Source organism: Nilaparvata lugens, chromosome 10, assembly GCF_014356525.2.
Source record: "Nilaparvata lugens isolate BPH chromosome 10, ASM1435652v1, whole genome shotgun sequence".
NCBI classification, from domain to species: Eukaryota; Metazoa; Arthropoda; class Insecta; order Hemiptera; family Delphacidae; genus Nilaparvata; species Nilaparvata lugens.
This window is the reverse complement of record NC_052513.1, coordinates 23,862,513-23,885,086: the sequence shown is the minus strand read 5'-3', so window position 1 is coordinate 23,885,086 and position 22,574 is coordinate 23,862,513.

Sequence of the window (22,574 nt, the reverse complement as noted above, 5' to 3'; positions counted from 1 at the left end):
ATCTAATACCGTGTTACTTGTTCAATGATCGTTGCATCCACCTATCTATTGAAAATGAACTTTTGAATGAGATGAAAAATATAATAATTTGTGTACATCAGACATTGTTGGTTTCTCTGCACTCTGAATATCAATATTTTGTTACATTGAACCAATAAAAACTTTTTCGATCTCAAGTGTCTGTGTGGATGAATGATATACCGATTGAGATACCCAGTTGGATCTAATGATATGGAACTAATTTCTTGCTTGATGATGATGATTCTTGCTGCAGAACGAAGAGAGTCAACCCTGCTGCGTGATTCCTTGCGTGGTGCACATTTAGACTCCTTATCAGACTTTCACTGAGATATATCATCTTCAACATTCTAGTGATAGGATTTTATTTGTTTCTCTAGCCGATTAATCTTCTTAATCCTTCCCTTTACTAGTGTTAAACTTGTTTGTTTTGAAGAGCTCTCTCATTAATCTTTCTTTTTTCTTCTTGAAATATTATTGTCAGCATACCGCACAGAATTCTGAACTTATAATTTAAATCATCATATTCATGATTAATGAATAGAAATAATCAATTCATGACATAATTCCAATAATATTCATACTTTATTATCAATTCATACTTAATATCATAAGGATTTTTACACTCTTTACTCTTCTAGTTTACGTCATACACTATAAACAACTAGTCTACCTACTCTCCAGTACATGAAGAATATTTTCAGTCTTACAGTAAAATTTTCTCGATTTTTTTTCTTCAACTACACAATCACTTTATTATCAGAACCTCATATTGAACGAGTCAGGGGATAGGGAGGAATGGCTAAAGGGGTTGAGTTTATTGTTGGAAAAACTAACAAGGGCAACCCTAAATTGACTTTTCAAAGTTTTACTTAAAGAAAAACAGTTGCTAATTCATTGGGGAACATAACTTGGCGTTGTCTGTCAAAGACATGTAAGGCTACTCTTAAAACTGATAGAAATGTTAAAAAAATAGTAGATATGAGCCAATCTGATTCTCACAATCATTCTCCTCCTTGTGATGGAACAAAGAGGTTAAACGACAACTCTGCAGATGAGGATTCTGTTAGCGATGACCATTCACATGTTGCATCAAATATTAGTGTGATGTCAACTGCAATGTCTTCCACCCCTATATCTCATGCCAATGAAACTGAACTCCCTGTTGTATCTGAATTACACAACCAGGTGTCTTCAGAGTGTGTAGAGCCTGATGGGATAAATAAATTTGTTTCTCATGATGTTTTTGTTGGCTGTTTTCATCTTTTTGAGAAGTTAATGATTGAGAATCATAATCTGGTTGCGGAGAATTCTCGTCTATGGGTACAATGGAATGCTGCTGTAGACCGTTCCATAATGAATGAAAAATTGATAATGGATCTTCAAGATAAAACGTTTAGGGATTTTGGTGCTCAAACGGAGGAGATGAATGTGCGCTTGAACGAGGTAATTGACGTCAAGCAACATATCGGTACAGATTGTTGTTCTGTTGATGTAGTGCAGGGGGAGGGTACATGTTCGGAGAAAAGGCTCTTTCTCAATAGGATTTCTGATTTACAGTCTGATTTGGAGAAAAATAGGTGTTTGATATTAGATATGAAGACTAATGTTGGGAAGGCCAAGTCAGTACTGAACAGTTTTCTTAATGCATGTTCCATGATGAGCTCAGTTTTTAATGGAGTAGGAACTTATAGAAACAATTATCAGATTGAAAATGCTTCTCCTGATAATGACATTCCTGTTGAAGACTCTTCAAGTGTTTGGCTGTGGGGTGACAGGTGGAGTTTGTGAGATGAGATTGAATTCAAATCCAGTCTTACAAATACCAGTCATTACGAAGCCCAGGTCTTTTTTAGAAGAAGCGAAGCACATAGAAATCCATGTATAGAGTATATTGTTGACTCAGGTAATCAAGTTGAATATAAAAATGATCAGAATTACGACAATTTTAACACTATTATTTTCCATTGGAACGTTCAAAGCATCAGAAATAAGCTTGACTCTGTTGAATATCAACTTAAAGACTTGAATGTGGACATTGCTTGTATAGTTGAAACATGGTTGGAGTCAGAGGAGGTTGACTTGTATGGAATTAATGGCTTTTCAATTGGGAATGCTTATTGTAGGGTCACCAGGAAACATGGGGGGTGCCTGATCTATGTGAAAAATGGACTAGATTTTGAAAGGCTTGGAAGCATAAATCAGATGTCAATAGAGATGGTTTTAGAGGCGACAGCTATCCATTTAGTGCATTCAAATACAATAGTTTTAGCTTTATATAGACCAAACTCTGAAAACAATAATTTTAACATATTCCTGGATAGACTGAGTTGTATATTGGAACATGTCTTGAAATATGCCAATAACATAATTTTATGTGCTGATTTCAATAATGATTTTATAAGCAATGACAATAATATTAAGGAATTGAAGGACTTATTTGTTTCTTTTGGATTGACGATGAGTTATAACAATATTACCAGACCTGATTCATCTAATGGGGGAACCTGTATTGACAATATCATCACTACCATCAGTGAAGGTTCTTTCACATGTGGGGTTGAAAAGACATGGTACTCAGATCATTGGGCTCTCACATTTGAAACAAGATTATTTTCAAAACATTCAGGAAGCAATTGCACAAAAACCAAAACTATTTGACACATCAACAGTGACAGTATTATACATTTTCAAAATTTGCTACATAAAATAAATTGGACGGACCTGTATAGAGATGGCAATCTAGAACTAAAAACCTCCTTTTTCCTGAGTACACTCAAGAATATTGTGGATTTGACATTTCCATTGAAGACTGTGAAATTAAAGACAACAGCTCCTAAGCCAGGCAAAATCTATAGTGTTGAATTAATGAATATCAAGAATATGTGTGATCTGCTCTATGATGTTTATCTTGATACTGGTGATAATGAAATAAAGATTCTGTATAAAATTAGAAAAAAGGAATTCAAAGACATGTTAGTGACTCTGAGGAAGACACAAAATGACAAAAAAATTATTGAATCCAAAAACAAGAGCAGGGCAATTTGGGGTATAATTAAAAAACTGAGTAAATCCAAGTCAATGATTAAAAAAGGCTCACTTAACTCAAATCAGTTCAACAAATTCTTTACAGAAAACATAGATAAAATAGTAGCTGAAGTTGAAAGTAAAAGTTGCAGTCATAGTGCAATGGACTTTTTGAGAGATGGTTACTGTGCGCCCACGTCCAGATTTGAATTTGAATTAGTTGAAACAGATAACATAATTAATATACTCAAGAAAATGAAGGGGAGTAATAGTGCAGACGTCTATGACATTAGTCCTAGGATGCTTAAACTCAGTCTTGATTATATTATAGATCCTCTTACACACTTAGTTAATAGTTCAATCCTTGAAGGTGTTTTTCCACAAAGCTTGAAGATGAATAAAGTTCTGCCCATATATAAAAAAGGCTGTAAAATCAGATTATAATAACTTTAGACCTATTAACATAACCACTACTGTTTCAAAAGTACTTGAAAAGGCTCTAAATGATCAAATTGTGGATTACTTCGAAAGAAACAATCTTTTCAACAATTCTCAGTTTGGATATAGGACTGGGAGAAATACGGTTAGAGCTGCAATTGATCTATACAGGGATTGTCTGAATTCTTTGGAAAACAAGAAATCTACTCAGACTAAATTGTTTGACCTGTCAAAAGCATTTGACACTGTATCGCACAAATTGTTGCTAGATAAGCTTGCATTTTATGGCTTCCAGGAAAGATCTTTGAGACTGGTAGAATCTTATTTGGGGGATCGATTCCAGAAGGTTGTTTTTGAGGAATCTGAGTCACAGTATCTACCTGTCTCCCATGGCGTGCCTCAGGGTTCTATTTTAGGGCCTATTTTGTTCATCGTCTATATAAATGATCTACCAACAATTGTAAACCCTCCAGCCAAAAGCTATTTGTTTGCGGATGATCTGTGTGTTTTTCTGAGCTTTCTCACAGTAGTTTCATTGAGTCAAGCTTCCCAGGACTTGGCTGATTCGATCGAAAGCTGGTGTAATTCAAATTTATTATATGTAAACTCTGATAAAGTTCAGAACTTGACTATCAGTTATAATAGAAGACTGACTATGAATGAGGAGAAAGAGGCAAAGTTTCTGGGCTTCACACTTGACACTTGCCTTAGTTGGTCCCAGCATATTGACATTGTTGCTAGCATGCTGAATAAGGGAGTCTTCTTAATTAGAAAACTGAGGTCATATGTCAGTTTGGATGTTTTAAAGGTGATTTATTATGCTCACATCAATTCTCATCTGTCATATGGCACCATACTTTGGGGTTCCAGAGCTTACAGTGGGTAGACTTTTTAGAATACAGAGAAAGGCTATCAGACTGATTTGTGGGCTTTCTAAGCGAGCACAGTGTGATGAGCATTTTAAAATTCTGGGAATATTGACTCTACCTTCAATATTTGTTCAACAGAGCCTTATTTATGTTAAGGAGAATTTGGAGCAGTTTGTGGAGCAGGGGGTAGTTCATAGCCATAACACTAGAAATAGGGGTAATTTGACTGCTTATCGGTATACCTATTCTAGTAAACAAAAAAAATTTTTATTTTTATCAATAAAATTGTTTAATTCACTTCCTGAAGATCTTAGAAATATGGAGAATGGAACTTTTAAAATTCATATGAAACGTTTCTTAGCAGCTAACCCTTTAAACAAGATTGAAGATTTTTATACATTAGCTAGGAATATTCGGTTATAAGTTGAAAATCAGGTGACATATTATCATAGGGTACTGATAGTGTAACTTACTGATGTAATATATTTTTATTTTGTATCATGTTGTATATATTTGACACTTGTATTGTATCTGATGACCTCCGATATTGCTGCAATAAAGATTCTATTCTATTCTATGCAGTGCGGAAGCATGGCGTTCCTATGCAGTGTGGAAGCACGGCGTTCCTATGCAGTGCGGAAGCACGGCGTTCCTATGCAGTGCGGAAGCACGGCGTTCCTATGCAGTGCGGAAGCACAGCATTCCTATGCAGTGTGGAAGCACAGCGTTCCTATGCAGTGCAGAAGCACGGCGCTTCCGAGTGGGAGCAAATTCAAATTTATTTTTGGCTCAATAAAAAAAACATGCAGGCCAAGTCAAAACATAAAAATAGACAGAATAACAATGTATAATTAAAAATTTAAGCATATAACAATGGTAAGAATACATTTATAATACAATGGCAGAATTCAAGTGTCATCATTCAGAAATTGATCTACACTATAGTAAGCCCTATTCACTAAGTATGCATAGAGTTCTCTTTTAAAATTTATTGATGGGGTTTATAAACATTTTGGTAACTTTTTGAACAGTCTCAAACCAATTACACTAGGACTTTTGTCAGAGAATCTTCATCTGTGGTGATTAATAAATGGGTCCCCATTGCCACAAGTAGAACATCATAATTATTTTTCAATGATTTAATCTTATTAGCAATGAATAATACTACACTGTAAATATAAATACATGGAAAAGTGAGTAATTTTAGTTCTCTAAATGCATTCCTGCACGATTGATTGTAATCCAGGTTTGCCAAGTAGGTTTTTGTAATAAATGAATAATTTCTGACAGTTTAAATCAGATGTACTTCCCCAAAGTTCTACGCCATATATCAGGTGAGTGTGAATGAGAGAGAAGTACACATACCTAGCAATATCTCTATTTACAAATCCTACCATATACCGTAATACAAAGAGACCCCTGCTAATCTTACCAGCTACTTTATCAGCATGCTCATTCCATGACAATCTTTCGTCTACAGTCAAACCAAGTAAATTTACTGCATTAGCATTTTTTTTTAAATTATCCTCTATCATGACTACAGGCTAAAAAGAAAACATTCTCCTTAAATTGTATAGCAAGGCTCTTCTCGGGATAACCAGAGAGAGCACATTCATTATAAGATAAGATAGGATCTTCATTCGTCACATTTGTTTGCATAAATACAATATTTATCAAGCCATGACATGTCAATAATAAGAATACAATAAAACAATTACAAACATTACAATCATAACACGTAGAAACACGTCAAAAACTATGAAAAGTTTCATAATAGGATGAAAGTTACTTGATTCAAGAAACAGTTAGGCATGAAAAACGAGAGATCTATGGTTGAAATAGTTCTTCAACCTTGTATGGGCAGCTATTGACAAGATAATACTTCAATCTATTTAAAAAACATCCATTAGTAGTGTCATCCTTCAAGTAAGATGGAAGCAAATTGAACATTTTCATACCCCTATACCAAGGGCCTCTTCCTACCAGGTCTAATCTAATTCTCGGTAGCTGGAAATCATTTACATTACTTCTTGTTGAATACGTATGCGTGTGTCTGGGTTCCTCAATATTAATTCTAATTTTCCTGATATAAGTCACCAGCTCCTGTATATAAATTGCTGGTACTGTCAGAAGATTATTTCTTACGAAATGCAGTTTGCAACTCTCTCTAAATCCCAATCCATATATTATTATAACAGCCTCTTTTTGCCTCAAGAAGATTCGATCCAATAGAGTCTGGTAACTTCCCCATAGCATTATGCTGTACCTAACCACAGAAATAAAATATGCATGGTATACACTCAGGGCTGCTGGAATGTCTGATGACCCTCGAATCACTCTTAGAATGCAAACAATTCTTTATTCAGCTTCTTCTCCAATAGAACAACCTCTGAAGCCCATCTCAAAGAGCTCTGGATCCTCACTCCAAGGAATTGTACCTCCTTAACAGACTTCCCAAAGGCAGATTGCATCTCTGTCTGCTCTTCCATTTGTGCGAGATGAGAGGCATGAAAATTCACTATGTTGGTCTTTTCCAAATGCATCTTCAACCCATTTGACTGAAACCATGCTGTTAAAGGTTCTGAAGCCTTCAAGATTGCCTCTCTCACCGTTTGTCCTAATTCTGGCTTCTCTACCGCTGTTGCATCTTAAGTAAAAAGTATCATCCTCGAGTCAACACTAGCTGGAAGATCATTGATATACAGGAGGAACAGTATGGGGCCCAGAACTGAACCCTGTGGCACACCCAGTGTGACCCTTGACCAATCTAAATACACTGAATGCTGATCTCTCAAAAGTACCTTCTGCTGTCTGCCCTCAAGATATGATGAAATAAGTTTATGTGAGACTCCTCTGAAACCATATCGCCAAAGTTTGTTCAATAGAAGGTCATGGTTAACACTATCGAAAGCTCGTGATAAGTCACAAAAAATACCTGTAGGATTGTGTGAACCATCCAAAGCCAACATCACATCCTTTACCAACTCAAAAATTGCCATCTTGGTTCACTTTCCAGCTCTAAATCCAAATTGTTGGTTGACAAGAATCTGCTGTCTTTGCAAATAGGCTGTTATCTGCTCAAATATTACTTTCTCAACAATCTTGGAGAAGGAAGATAACACTGCTACAGGTCTGAAATTCCTTACATCCTCTGAATCTCCTTTTTTAAATATTGGAATAATGAGGGCATATTTAAGCTTTTCTGGAAAGATGCCCATTTGAAGGACAACATTGATGATGTGTGTAAGTGGCCTTGCCACCAATTGGCTAACTTCCTTCACCAGCCTCATCGGTATCTCATCCCAACCAGAGGAGCTTTTATTTTTAAGTTTATTTTCTGAGTAGATTTTTGCCCACACCTTCTTCTACTAGAATTCCCAGTGTCGCTCTGGGCCGACCAGACTCAGTCGGCATCTGGGGTGGGTCGCAGCAGGGGACAGGAGTCTTGGTGGGGTCCCGCCAACCACCCTCGTTCGAGTTGGGGGTTGAAACAGAGCCTTGAGTACTTTAGAGAAATGTTTCCCTCTTTTAGGTAAGAGGGGCCGTGCTTTCGCACTGCCAAACAGGGTTGGGCGTGGAGTGAGAGAAGTAGGAATGCTGTGGTGTCTGCAGTGAAGGAGGTCCCTGTGAGGGGAATAACGTTCCCGAGTGCCACAATGCGTCCCCTTGTGTGTCTTGGATCTATTTACTGGAGTCGGTCACCGGATCACTATTCTCAGGAACCGGGTGTTTTCCGGGGTCCGGATTGAACTCGGGGTCATCGAAAGGCCTTCCCTAGCCTTTCTCGAGGTCCTCTTGCGATTCCAGAGCGAATCGGCAAGCTGCAGGAGCCCGCGCACCGGGCTTCACCTCTGATCACCAAGTCCCAATTCACGGGCACCGGGTGTCTTCCTGGGGTCCGGATCGACCTCGGAGTTGTCGCGAAGGCCTTCCCTGACCTTTCTTGAGGTCCTCTTGTGATTCCAGAGTGAATCAGCAAGCTGCAGGAGCCCGCACACCAGACTTCTCTTCAGATCACTAAGTCCTAATCCTCGGGCACTGGGTGGCTTCCTGGGGTCTGGATCGAGCTCTGAGTTCTCGCCAAGGCTTTCCCTAGCCTTTCTCGAGGTCCTCTTGTGATTCCAGAGTGAATCAGCAAGCTGCGGGAGCCTGCGCACCGGACATCTCTTCTGAGCACTAAGTCCAAGTCCTCAGGCACCGGGTGTCTTCCTAGAGTCTGGATCGAGGTCGGGGTTCGTGGGAAAGGCTTTTCCTAGCCTTTCTCGAGGTCCTCTTGCGTTTCGAGGTTCTGGCGATGATGTACCAAGATGTAGTCAGGTTTTAATCAAAACCTGGCGTGTCACTGCTGGTTGTAACAGGCAGGTTGATGCCCAAACTCGTTGAAAAAGTCTAACAACACTCGTCCAAGTGTGTGTTGAACTGCGGAGCTTCCAGTGTCTGAGATTAACCACCTTCAACCTCAGACACAACTCCCGGTTGTCGAAGGATTCGGAGTACACTTAAAGCATGAGATGTACTATGTTGCTAGCTGCACGCTGCTTCCTTCACTCTCTCTGTCGACCACTCGCACTGGATACCCAAACCAGACTGACTGCCTACCAGCCTTTTACGAGCCTCCCTCAGTGGCCGAGATGGAGGGGAGTAAGGATGCGCATCACCACTGAGCGGTAGCCCAGCGGCTGGGCTGCTTCTTGACCTCTGTGATTCCATCAGAGATAACCGAGCATCTTATAACAAGCCCTAAACTCAATTCCCCTCATTAGTTACGATATACATCGTGACACACTGTTCCTACTAAGAGTAAGGGGGGGAAAGAAATGGGAAGGAAGGTGGGGGGTGAGGATGGAAAGGGTATATGGCTGACAGAATGTCCCAAGACACTGAGTACATTCTGCTGCCTCTCCGCCGGTCATAGAAGACCAAGCAACAACTGGGCGCCAGGTTGGCTCCTCGCCAACCGGTGACAGTGCGTCAGCACCGACAAAAGAAAAACAGCAAGCTATCTGGCCACGTCCCCGGCCTAGCTTTACCAAGGAGGTACTGTAGAGCTGCTTTCGCACTGCAAGAGTCGCCATGCTTCTGCACTGCTAAAGGATGCCGTGCTTTCGCACTGCCAAAGGACGCCGTGCTTCCGCACTGCAGGATAGAAGGTTAACACAGAACAAAGAAACACACAAAACACAGAAACATAAAAGGTGAACAGCACCTCCGACTGGCTAAAAATATGGCAACCTTGGAATCACTCCATTCAATTTTGAAATCATTATATTAATGGAATCATGAGCATGCAAATCATACCGATGGGGGATAGTTGCTATTATAAGGTTATGGTTTGAGAATCCCTCCACTGTGTCAACCAGGCCCTCAGTATACTCCCTCAAATTCCTCTCGGTAAAATCTTTGGTAACACTATTCGTTCCAGCAATCAGGATATTCCAGTCACTTCTAGCTAGACTATTATTATTTGGATCCAAAATTTTTTTAGCAAGTACTTCAAATGATGCTCCTGGAGCTATATATGCACTGCAAGTGAACTGCGTCGGTAGTTTTTCACTCAACATATTTCTTAGACCCTTGCCGTGACTATCAGCCCAGATGTGGATATCTTTTTTTGAGTTTAACATCCACCTCTCAACTCCGAAATCAAAATCGACCTCTTTCTGCTCTACATTAGGAAAATCAATAGGGGAAGTCTGTGTACTCGATTCATTCCAGTAAGCTTTTAAATGTGAAATCTGTTGATTCAATTCGTCCACTGTCTTCTGTAGAGAGTCATTCAATTTCTCTGCTTCTAATACTTGCAGATTGAATTTTTTTAGATCATCTTGAAGTTCTAAAATGTCCATTTCCAATTTCTCATTATTAAGATTCATCTGAGCCAGAGATCTGTAATGCAGGTCCTGCAACATTTTCACCGAATCCTCCCATAGGACATCTCCCGAGAAGCACAAATCACCAGAGATATCACTCACAGACTCTGTTTGAGTTGCACATTCTGCCACCGATTTCACGATCTCACTTTCACATTCAGTCCGAGTTCCACAATCTACTAACGATTTTCCAGGAAGATTCATCAACTTCAATTCATTCTTAATAGATCTATCGACTGCTGCCTCCCATTCTCTTCTCAATTTTTTCATTTCATTTCTCAGAGAGATATTTTCATTAAATAAACAATAATCTTTTATGGAGTTATTGTGCAGTGAAATATTATCTGTAGTATTATTTGATAGTATTATGCTACTATTATTATGAGGTGTTGACGCCGCAGGCAGGATTTGGCTGTTGCAGCGTGGAATAGCTGGTATATCCAGCGATAGATCAGTGGTATTATGAACCGAATCCCCTCTAACAGAATTGTTAGCAGATTTATCTATTATATCTACAGGAGGAGAATGGTTATGAGAACCAGACAACTTCATTTCTAATATATTTTTTATTTCTTTGTCTGTCTTGAGAGTTGCCCTACACGTTTTCGATAGACAGCGCCATTGTATTTCACCTTTTGAATTAACTACAGCCTTTCTGTACAAAAAACACCGGAAAGTCAATTTAGGTTTTTTTTTGTTTGTCTGTCCAATAATAAGTTCATCCATTTCCCTACTCTACAATAATTATTGGTAATAGCAATCAATGAATCAATTGGCAATAAAGTGAATAAATTAACTATGAATTGCTTGCAGAATAATGCAAAATGGTTGAATATGGGGCTGATTTAAGTAATTAGTTGTTATAATCCTAGATGAAAGAAAACTACTTCACAATTAAAATAAAATGAATTATTCTATTATAAAATAAGGATAAGTTAACACCCTGGTCTAGAAAATAAAGTATAAATGAGCCATTAGTAAATGAATGGATGATATCTACGAATGAATGAAAATTATGAGTGATAACAGTTCGAAACGATGACACTGCTGCTCGTCGAGATTGATCCAATAACTATCAAGTCAATCAGTGGTCAACAGGTGGACAGCTGCTACAACAGCTAAGCAACCGTGCAACGGTTGAAGTTCTAGATGAAACGGGGAACCGCAGAGGATTGAGCACTCCTCTGTGTAGTCCCAATTCAGAAGTTTGTTTCTTATTAGTGACAGTTCTATAAGGGAAATTTCAAATCTTTACGTTTAAAACAGGGTGGTCAAAGTTCATTAAGCAAGATTAAATGCATTAAATACTGGCTTTCTCCATTGTTTTCAGGTAGGTTAGAATACAATTTTGACCTCAAAAAGTTCAATTTCCAGGTTTTTACTCACGATTTGACACTAATCTTGAAGTCAACCACTATATGTATTCGAAAAACTATTTTTAAGTAATGAAAAACTATTGAAAATACTTGAAAAGAAATAAACTTGGAGACACAAATACAATCAACCAGTCAAGGCAGCCAGTGCTACCAACATATATCCTTATATCATATATCCATATATCATTATACAACTGCACAACCTCATTTGAAGACAAATTTTCTTTCAGCTCCAGCTGGTCAATACTATTGCCATGGAGTAACAGAGTTGTGTCATCAGCATACAATGTAATATCACTGACAGAATCCAAGGTCAGGGCAGTGGACTGTGAATAATAGTTGTTATAAATACCTACAAATAAATCTTTGAATTCTGTGCATAAAAATACTGATAGCTTGAAGTGTGGTAAGTACGCCAATAAAAGACTAAATGAATCAACAACATAAGATTTAATAATAATAAGATAATAATAGGCAGATGGCCACATACAAAAAACATTGAGTCAAATATCTTGGGATCAATAAAATAATAATAGGCAGATGGCCACATACAAAAACAATTGTAAGTATATTAAGTTAAATATCTTGGGAAAATTACAACATGTGAAAAAACGTTAGAGAAATACAAAATTTAAATGAAATTAGGTCAATGACATTAATGACCATTGAAGCCTGACAATAATCGAAAAGGTAGTATTGATGATACCTGAAATGAATATAAATTGAGTGCTATAATGAAAGTTATTGCTGTAAGGTTCAATATTAATGATTAGTAAAATAACAATAAGCTGTAAATAATGCTCAACAAGTAAAATACATAAAAATATATGCGGCATAGGCCTTCAGTGATTTGAATGTCAAGATAGACATCAATAGTACAAAGGAATAATGAGCTGTAAATAGTGCTCAATAAGTGGAATACATAAAAATATATGCGGCATAGGCCTTCAGTGATTTGAATGTCAAGATAGACATCAATAGTACAAAGGAATAATGAGCTGTAAATAGTGCTCAATAAGTAAAATACATAAAAATATATGCGGCATAGGCCTTCAGTGATTTGAATGTCAAGATAGACATCAATCAAACGATAATTAGGCGGCAGTGGCCTTAGAAAATCACTTGTAAAGCCAAGGGTAGCTGTCAAATCCAATGAAATAGTTGCTACTATTGAATACAATTATATAGGCGTCAGTGGCCTCAGAAAATCACTTGTAAAGCCAAGGGTAGCTGTTAAATACAATGAATTAATAGGCGTCGGTGGCCTCAGTGAATTGAATGTCAAGATAGACATTAATAAATCAATTAATAGGCATCAGTGGCCTCAGTGAATTGAATGTCAAGATAGACATTAATAAAACAATTATGATACATACGTAAATGAAAATTGAATAGAACGATTTACGTAACCTGAATAAAATTTTGAAGAGGAGATGCAGCCAGGCAGACAGGCAATGACTCCGCAATACCCACAGGAACAGGACATCAACAAGCGATGATGTGATCTGGCCATGCGATGACAAGCATGGAAACGTCCACCACAGCAGGCAAATCCCCCAGTGGAAATGTAGGCTGGAGCATGTAGAATCCCAAATGAATAATCCGAGTTTCAAGTTGTGGAATTTTTAGATTGATTTCCAAACGGTAGAGATGATGAACTTGGAAGTTTGAGTTTCACGAGGTGAAGCCAATAGTAGAAGAATGGCAATTGAAGCCCAAACGAGGTTGTAATTTGACAAAGTTTATCAGAGTAATATGCGAAGCAATCGATGAATAATTGAAGAATAGAATAAATGAATTAATTTGTAGAATAATTCACACTTTAAAAATGTTCTGTAGATCAAATAAATAGCGATGAACGCCCACACGAGGTCGTGAACTTAGCAAAGTTTATCAGAGCAAATATGCGAAGCAATCGATGAATAATTGAAGAATAGAATAAATGAATTAATTTGTAGAATAATTCACACTTTAAAAACGTTCTGTAGATCAAATAAATAGCGATGAATGCCCACACGAGGTCGTGAACTTAGCAAAGTTTATCAGAGCAAATATGCAAAGCAATCGATGAATAATTGAATCACAATTGAAGAATAGAATAAATGAATCAATTTGAAGAATAATTCACCTTTAAAAACGTTCTGTAGATCAAATAAATAGCAATGAACGCCCACACGAGGTTGTGAACTTAGCAAAGTTTATCAAAGCAAATATGCGAAGCAATCGATGAATAATTGAATCACAATTGAAGAATAGAATAAATGAATTAATTTGTAGAATAATTCACACTTTAAAAACGTTCTGTAGATCAAATAAATAGCGATGAAACGCTCACACGAGGTTGCAATTTTTGACAAAGTTTATCAAAAGTTTAACAGAGTAAATGAGTGAAGAAATCGATGAATAATTGAATCACAATTGAAGAATAGAACAAACGAATTAATTCGAAGAATAATTCACCTTTAAAAACGTTTCATAGGTCCGATGAAAATGGATAAAAGGTTTAGACCGACAGCGTAAAATGCACTATCGACTAGGAACCATTGAAAAGACAAAAAGACGCTACAATGCTCAATGAAAGAAGCAAGATGCCGGATGTGTTTGAAACGTAGGTAAAGCATTTGCAACCGCATGGTGAAAAAGTAACAAATATCTAGAAAGTAAGATGCCTAAAGACAAGATTAAATTCCAAAAAATCGAATAGTATAAATATTAAAATTGCAACGGCAAATAATCTGACGAAAAAGTACGAATAGAAGTATAGAAAACCAACTTGACTAGAGCAGTGCCGCGAACCTTGACTGTGACGTCACTGGTCAGCGCAGACAGACAAAATGACGACATGATGTCTACGTAGTAGCGGAACGAGTAACAAGTGGAACCGTTCCAATAAATGCTTTGTCAGATTTTACAATCACAATCATTTGAAACAGACGACGGTAGATCATTTATATACAAAACAAACAGTAGAGAGGACCGAGTATAGAGCCTTGAGGAAGACCTTTTGTTACTTACAATTTCTCAGAATCTACAACTCTACCTCCATTCTTAATACTAACATACTACATCCTCTTTGACACATACGACTCTATCAAATTATTTATAATACCCCTCATACCAAGAGAGTGCAGTTTGTTCAGTAGAATTCCTTTATCGACACTATCAAAAGCTCGTGATAAGTCGAGCAGAACCCCCATAGCAGCTTTCCCATTGTCCATAGCCTCAATTATACTCTCAATAGATCTAGTTGCTGCTGTGATAGTTGATTTACCTTTAACGAATTTATTCTGACAATCACTCAATAAATCAAATTTTTGTAGGTAGTCAATAATTCTGTCATAAATCACCCTTCCAAGAATCTTTGATAAGACTGGCAGCACAGGAATGGGTCTATAATTTTTCATGTTTGCTCTGTTACCCTTCTTATTGAATAGAGGAATTATTTTTGCAATTTTCAATGCATCAGGAAACAAACCAATCTGAAAGACTCCATTCAAAATAAAAACAAGTGTATCAGCAATCTCATCACCACATGCCTTTAAAACCTTGATGGGAATATTATCGTAACCAACACTATTCTTATTTTTCAAGTTATTAACTATTTTTAAAATTTCTGTTTTGTTTGTGGGACTCAGATAAAAACTTCTTGGAATATTTCTATGTGGAATTCTTCATGTACCGGTATTAGCAGACTGTGTTCCAGGAGCCATGGAAATAAAATACTCATTAAAAAACTCTCAGGGTTTTCAACACTCCTGTCATTCACATCAAGACATAGACTATATCCCTTACACTTGTACCACTCTTACCTCTAAATTGATTGATTATGTTCCAGCTCGTTTTAGACTTGTTAGTGGAATTTGAGATGAGACCTCCATAAAACTCCCTCTTCGCCTCAATAACTCTATTTACATACTGCTGTTTAACCCTTCCCAATATATCTTCATCAATTACTAGTCCATGCTCAATTCTAAATTTTGAGATATCTAAAAGAGCTCGTAGCCGCTGAATATCAGGAGTGAGCCTCTCGAACCTCTCCCTTATTTTTCTTTTTACATAGCACCTTTCTTTCAAAACACCTTTTTCCCCTTAATTTTTATTGGTGGACACTGAATACGGAGATTATACAGAAGAGAGCTGTGAAAGCATTCAAATTTTTGTTTATTAACATCAGTTGCATCATAAACAAAGTACCAGGATTCTCTACAGAGAGCAGCTTTCAAGTTTGCTAAATTTGGAATGGATAAATTGAAAACAGGAACACCTAACTGATTCTCCTTCCCATTAACTGCTCGTCTATTGAGAACGAAAGAGGTGGAGAAAATTTGTGCAAAATGATCAGATAAAAATGTAGTATGTAAAACCGATGACTTACAACTATCATCCTTTATATTATTTATTTATTTATTTATTTATTTATTAGAACAGTCACAAACACGATATTTGGAAAGAGAAACAGGCAATTGCCCAAAACTTCTTCAATTCCTTGATTTTGGCACATAAATAGTCCAAAGTGAGGTTAAGTTTAAAATTTCTGTTTTCACCAAAGATTAACACTCAGAGAATACGTATTCGAGATATGACTGATGAATTTTGAATTTCGAAGGGTTGATAAGAGCCGGAAATAACACAAAACAGTCCAAAAGTTTCAATAATATTGAAATAATCTTGAAAATTTTGAGCAGAAAAATTAAAACTACTATCACTGCAACTATCACTGTCAATACATTATCTATCACAGTCTTGGACTCAGGCCTGACTCTTGTTGGCTCAGATATTGTATAGTGTAGACCAAATTGCTCCAAAACCAGAACTAGATTCCTGCATTCAGTTGTGCTATTCAAAACATTTATATTGAAATTACAAGAGTGAGATTAGAGATGTGACATGGGGACTACCTCAAGGGACTGTATTGGGACTAATGTTATTTTTGATCTATGTTAATAACCTCAGATTAGCTACCTTTGTAGAAAATTAAGGGTGGTCAATTTGAAAATGTACATGCTTGGAAGTATTTTGAGTCTAAAATTACTAAAATCTGTTTATTTTGCTTTATTCCAATCCTTAGTTCAGTATGGTAATTCTATAAGGGGAGGAACTTTTGATTCAACTTATTTGATACCTTTATTTCTTCTACAAAAGTTAGTTATCAAAACAATAATGAAGTATCCAAGAGATTTCTCAAGTGTCACATTGTTTCAAAATTCCAATCTGTTCACTAAGTTATAAGACAATAATTGTTCATTTTAAAGACTATTAAGAAACATGTGCTCAAATTAAAAAATTTTCAAAGAGTAACTGGACAAGTCGCTCAAAAACTTAATCTTAATTGAAAGAGTTGACAGCACCCTATCCCGTAGAAGTATTTCATATTTGAGAAATAAGCTCTATAATAAAGTTCCAAGAGGATGGTTGATAAAGAAGCCTAAAATAAAAGGTATTCATAACTATTTCATTTAAATGACTCTTAACAATAGCATAAGTGGATATCCCATGGTATAGGGCATTTATGTCGCAACTTTTACTGTTATCTCAAGTCGATTATTGTCAATTTTTACTTTTCTGTTGGTGTGAGAGTGTATGAACGGCACAATTTGAGATACTACCAGCGTCACACAGCTGCATGGGAAAGAACTACGTGAACTATCGGCTTGAGATAACAGTGAAAGTTGCGACTTAAACGCCCTATACCATGGGATATCTACTTATGCTATTGTTTCTCTATGCTAATACATTCTACACTCTTGAATGTTTTTTGCTTCAAATACTGAGCAATCGTGTCAAGCACTCTCCATCTAAACAATTTTATGTCAAACTTTGTGAACTTGAGATTCAGAACAGCACCTTTATCTTTATTCTCCATCCTCATTCTTACATACTGCTCTAGATGGTAAAGAACAAAAATCTCACAATCATGTGAATTTTCCTGCTTCAAACAGTCAACAGCTATTGCCTTATCTACTTTTAAAGCATGTTTCAACCTATCCAACAAAATTGACATGGGTTTTTCATTGAAGTTATTCAAAGAATCAAAATGATAAATGGAAGAATAGGTAAAATCGTAGATAACAAGACTCCAGTGATAGCCATTCCAACCAGAGTGAAAATTACTGTTAGAATTTAGATTATATCATTAAGAATAAACACTATATTTTTCTTTGCATATTTATCGGAATTTAGGAAAGAAGAATCAAAGCTACTATCATTAATTAAGAGCGATGTTACTACCGGATCAACAATCACAAGATCTTTTATGTGAGCAAACATTCCAGAACAATAATAGGCATTTCGCACACAAAGGCACTCAATCTATCAATTAATGTGGACACCTGACTCTGAGCGACAGGGGAGTAGTTCTGCACAGCCGACTCCCCACCAGCAGCACCAGAAGCAGCGTTGCGACGCCGAGGCGAAAGTGGATCGTTGCCAAGAGAATTGTTAGCTAAACTATTGTCGACTACATAGGTATTAATTGGCTCATATTCAGTTTGAGACGCATGCGCACGAGCTCGACCAATGGTTTTCGCACGCATGGTCCTGACCGTACGCATGAGTGCCGTCAGTCCTGCTCTGTACGGATACATGGATTATCTATGGAAAAGACAAGCGCGACTGACGTACGCACTGACGGTCGGTCGAGCTCTGTAACCGGCCTAAGCAGTGCGAAAGCACAGCGTACCTATGCAGTGCGGAAGCACGGCGAAACTCAGCAGTTCCACACTAATAGGATCGAGCCACGGCGGACGTTGCCGGACGTTAGACTAGGGTTCCAGGGCTCTCCTATCCTGGTAGGGATTTGGTAGAGAGTTAGTGGGGAGGATATTTTTAATATTCTTTCCGAAGAATGGACATTGATATGTCCAAAGCTCCGCCAATTTATATAGATGCATAACAATATAATATCTATAGTTATTATATTACAAATTACTTTTTCATATCATATACAGTTCAATAATTATTTTCTTAGTCTATATTATGTAAATTCATCTATAATTTTGCTGTATTGTAAGCTATTGTATATAAGTGTATAAGCCAGTATATTGTAATCTACATAAATAAAGTACTCAATCAATCAATCAATCCTGCTAATTCCAAGTGGAATAGCAAGAGGACCTCGAGTAAGGCTTAGGAAGGCCTTTCTCGACCCCGAGACTTCCATCCTGACTGCAGGAAATAGCCGGTGACCGAGGTGTTGAACTCGGTGACCGCCAGCGACGCCCGGTTCCGGGGCTCTTCTACCTCGCTAATTTCAAGAGGAATAGCAAAAGAGCCTCGACTACGGCTTGGGAAGGCCTTTCTCAACCCCGAGACACACATCCGGACAGTAGGAAATATCCGGTGACCGAGGTGTTGGACTCAGTGACCACCAGCGATGCCCGGTTCCGGGACTCTTCTACCTTGTTAATTCCAAGAGGAATAGCAAGAGGACCTCGAGTAAGGCTTGGGAACGCCTTTCTCGACCCCGAGACATCAATCCTGATAGCCAGAAACAGCCGGTGCCCGAGGTGAGGGACCCGGTGACTGTTAGCGACGCCCAGACCCAGGGTCCTCCTATCTTGCTAATTCCAAGAGGGATTGCAAGAGGACGTCCAGTAACGATTCGGAACGTTTATCCCGTCCCAGAAATCATACTCACAGAAGACACCAGATTGTTCCTACTCCTATCTCTCCCCGCCCAAACCTGTTAGGCAGTGCGAAAGCACGGCCCCTCTTCCCTAAAAGAGGGAATCACTTCAATAAGGTACTCAAGGACCTGTTCCAACCCCCGACTCGAACGAGGGTGGGTGATGGACACCACACCAAGCCTCCCGTCCCCTGCTGCGGCCCACCCCAGACGCCAACTGAGTCTAGCCGGCCCAGAGCGACACTGGGAATTCTAGTAGAAGGTGTGGGCCAAAATCTACTCAGACTGGGAAACAATGCATTTCAGCGAAATGGCTAACTGAGTAAAAATGATGCTAGATAAATTTCCTACAAAGTTTGTACAGTGGAGTTTTTAAAGATAGTTTTTGAGATATTCACTTTTAAAAGTGTTACGGTAAATCTTTGTGAAGACGGTTATTCTTCCAACTTTTTGCCCTTTCAGGGCTTATTACTCAACAACAATGCATCGAAAAAATGTATTTTTTTACACAGGGGGTAGGAGTGAGGACTTTTGATATGATTACTCCCTTACTATCCTTGAAAGAAGAGCTACGGGGTCAAAAATTGTGTTCCAAGATAGGAGTGAGGACTTTTAATACAGAGTGGGTGAAAAGTCAGAGAACAGCTTCATATCTCATACACAAAGGTAATTTGATTGTGGATGTGATTGAAGATCCTACTCAAATTGAAAATACGTCTTTACTATGACATTAAAAATCTGGTCCGCCATCGTGGAGCCGCCATATTGAATGCAAATTTTTTTTAATAGGAAGATGGTCATGCGATACATGATTTCGATACGAATTTCAAGAAAAAAGAATGGTGAAAACCGCACATCGATATCTCAAACCGTTCAGAAGATATTCACATTATTAATCAATACTATTCAAAGCAGAAAGGAGAGAAAAACGTATGAGAACGGCTTAGTATCTCATAAAAAATTGTGATTCCAAGGTGGGTGTGATTGGGGATCCCTCTCAAATTTAAAATATTACTTTACTATGACTGCAAAAATCTGGTCTGCCATCTTGGGTCCGCCATATTGAATGCAAATTTATTTTTCTAAATAGGAAGGTTGTCATGCCATACATGATTTCGATACGAAATTTCAAGAAAAAATTGATGGTGAAAACCACACATCGATATCTCAAACCGTTCAGAAGATATTCACATTATTAATCAATACCACTCTTATGTATTTCATTATTTCTGATATGCATGATATTGATTTAAAATGTGAATATCTTCTGAACGGTTCGAAATATGGATATGCGGTTTCCGCCATTCTCTTTTTCTTAAAATTTCGTATCGAAATCATGTATCGCATGACCACCTTCCTATTTAAAAAAAATAAAGTTGCATTTAATATGGTGGATCCAAGATGGCAGACCAGATTTTTGAAGCTATAGAAAAGTAGTATTTTCAATTTGAGTAGAATCCCCGATCACACCCACCAACAAATTACACCTTTGTGTATGAGATATGAAGCCGTTCTCGGACTTTTTTCTCTCCTTTCTGCTTTGAATAGTATTGATTAATAATGTGAATATCTTCTAAACGGTTTGAGATATCGATATGCGGTTTTCGCCATTCTTTTTTTCTTGAAATTTCGTATCGAAATCATGTATCGCATGACCACCTTCCTATTCAAAATAATAAAGTTGCATCCAATATGGCGGATCCAAGATGGCGAACCAGATTTTTGAAGTCATAGTAAAGTAGTATTTTCAATTTGAGTAGGATCCCCAATCATACCAACCGTCAAATAATCTTTGTGTATGAGATATTAAGCCGTTCTCTGACTTTTCACCCACTCTGTATGCTACTTATACCCCCTCACTATCCTTAAAAGGACTGCGAGGTCAAAAATTGGGTTCCAAACTTCTCCCTCTATATGTTTTCGAGCATTCGTTGCCTGGACTAGTATCTTATTACCAGTTAAGTGAGCCTCAATGACTCTTGAAAGGTTGTGAGCTGTGGAATCATCTTCTTTTTAATATTGAATTAAACTCGAGTATGCTCCTTGTTTTAGTTTAGCCTATTTTGCTGTATTTTATATTTTCTAATTTTTGGATGTATATTCTACTCTAATCTTTATTTAGGGGGTCAATTATTTTTGTGCGGAGAAATTGAATAAAATCATGCAATGGAAGTTAAATTACACTCAATACTTTGTTGACTTTGTTTACCTGATTTACAGGCATTTATTAGTAAGTAAAAAAATCTTATTCAACTTGTAAGACATGAAAGTACCATGATAATAGTGGTGCAATTGAATGATTTATTGAGTGCTCATTTCTCCTTTCAGTCTATGATCAGTCAATGAACTTCAAATTACTGGATGTTTTCTATGAACTTACTACAATTTATAAGTTACTAGCCGTCAGGCTCGCTTCGCTCGCCATATCCGTCTAGCTAGGGGGCTCCGCCCCCTGGACCCCTGACTGGATCGTCCTAGAATGAGATCAGCAGGCTCGCTTCGCTCGCCTGCATTTTTCATTTGGGCATTTTTATCATATGTTAGGACAATCCAGTCGGGGGTCCAGACTAAACGGCTGGCTAAATGGATATGGCGAGCGAAGCGAGCCTGACTGCTAGTAATATAATATTCCCAGGATTGAAGTAGCAGTGCCCAATCAATTTTTCCGCAATAAATGCATTTAAATCTTCAACTTGGTGCCAACCTAACAAAGTCAACTCAACTTAATGCCAACCTGACAAAATTATTAATTTAGTTGCCAGTTAACAACTGTTTCGAAGAGGTACTCTATCTAGATTGTAGTTCTATAGTAACATATGATATGGAAATTTCAATTATAATTAAGAGATTGGGAGAAGAAGAATATACATGCTAAAAGACAAACTTTAAACCCTTGAAAACAACCCTTAGAGTTAAAATATTGCCAAAAGATTTCTTAGTGCGCCTCTAAAGGGCCAACTGAACATACCTACCAAATTTGAACGTTTTTGGTCCGGTAGATTTTTAGTTATGCGAGTGAGTGAGTGAGTGAGTCAGTCAGTCAGTCAATCAGTGAGTGAGTGCCATTTCGCTTCTATATATATATTGATGATTGATTGATGATACATCCTTATATTATTTCTTACATAAATCTGTTGTATAACAGGTGATTGAGACCTTGTGTAACAAAAAACGTATTTTCGGTCATTTTTATGAAAAAAATCATAAATTTCCTTAAGTTCCCATAAATTCCCGGGAATTTATGATTTTTGGGAATATTTCCCTTAAATTCCCTGGGAATATTTCCTCGATCCCGGGAATTTTACATCACTAACTAGGTGGCAGACCTTGCATGGTCGGACAAGTCAGCTGA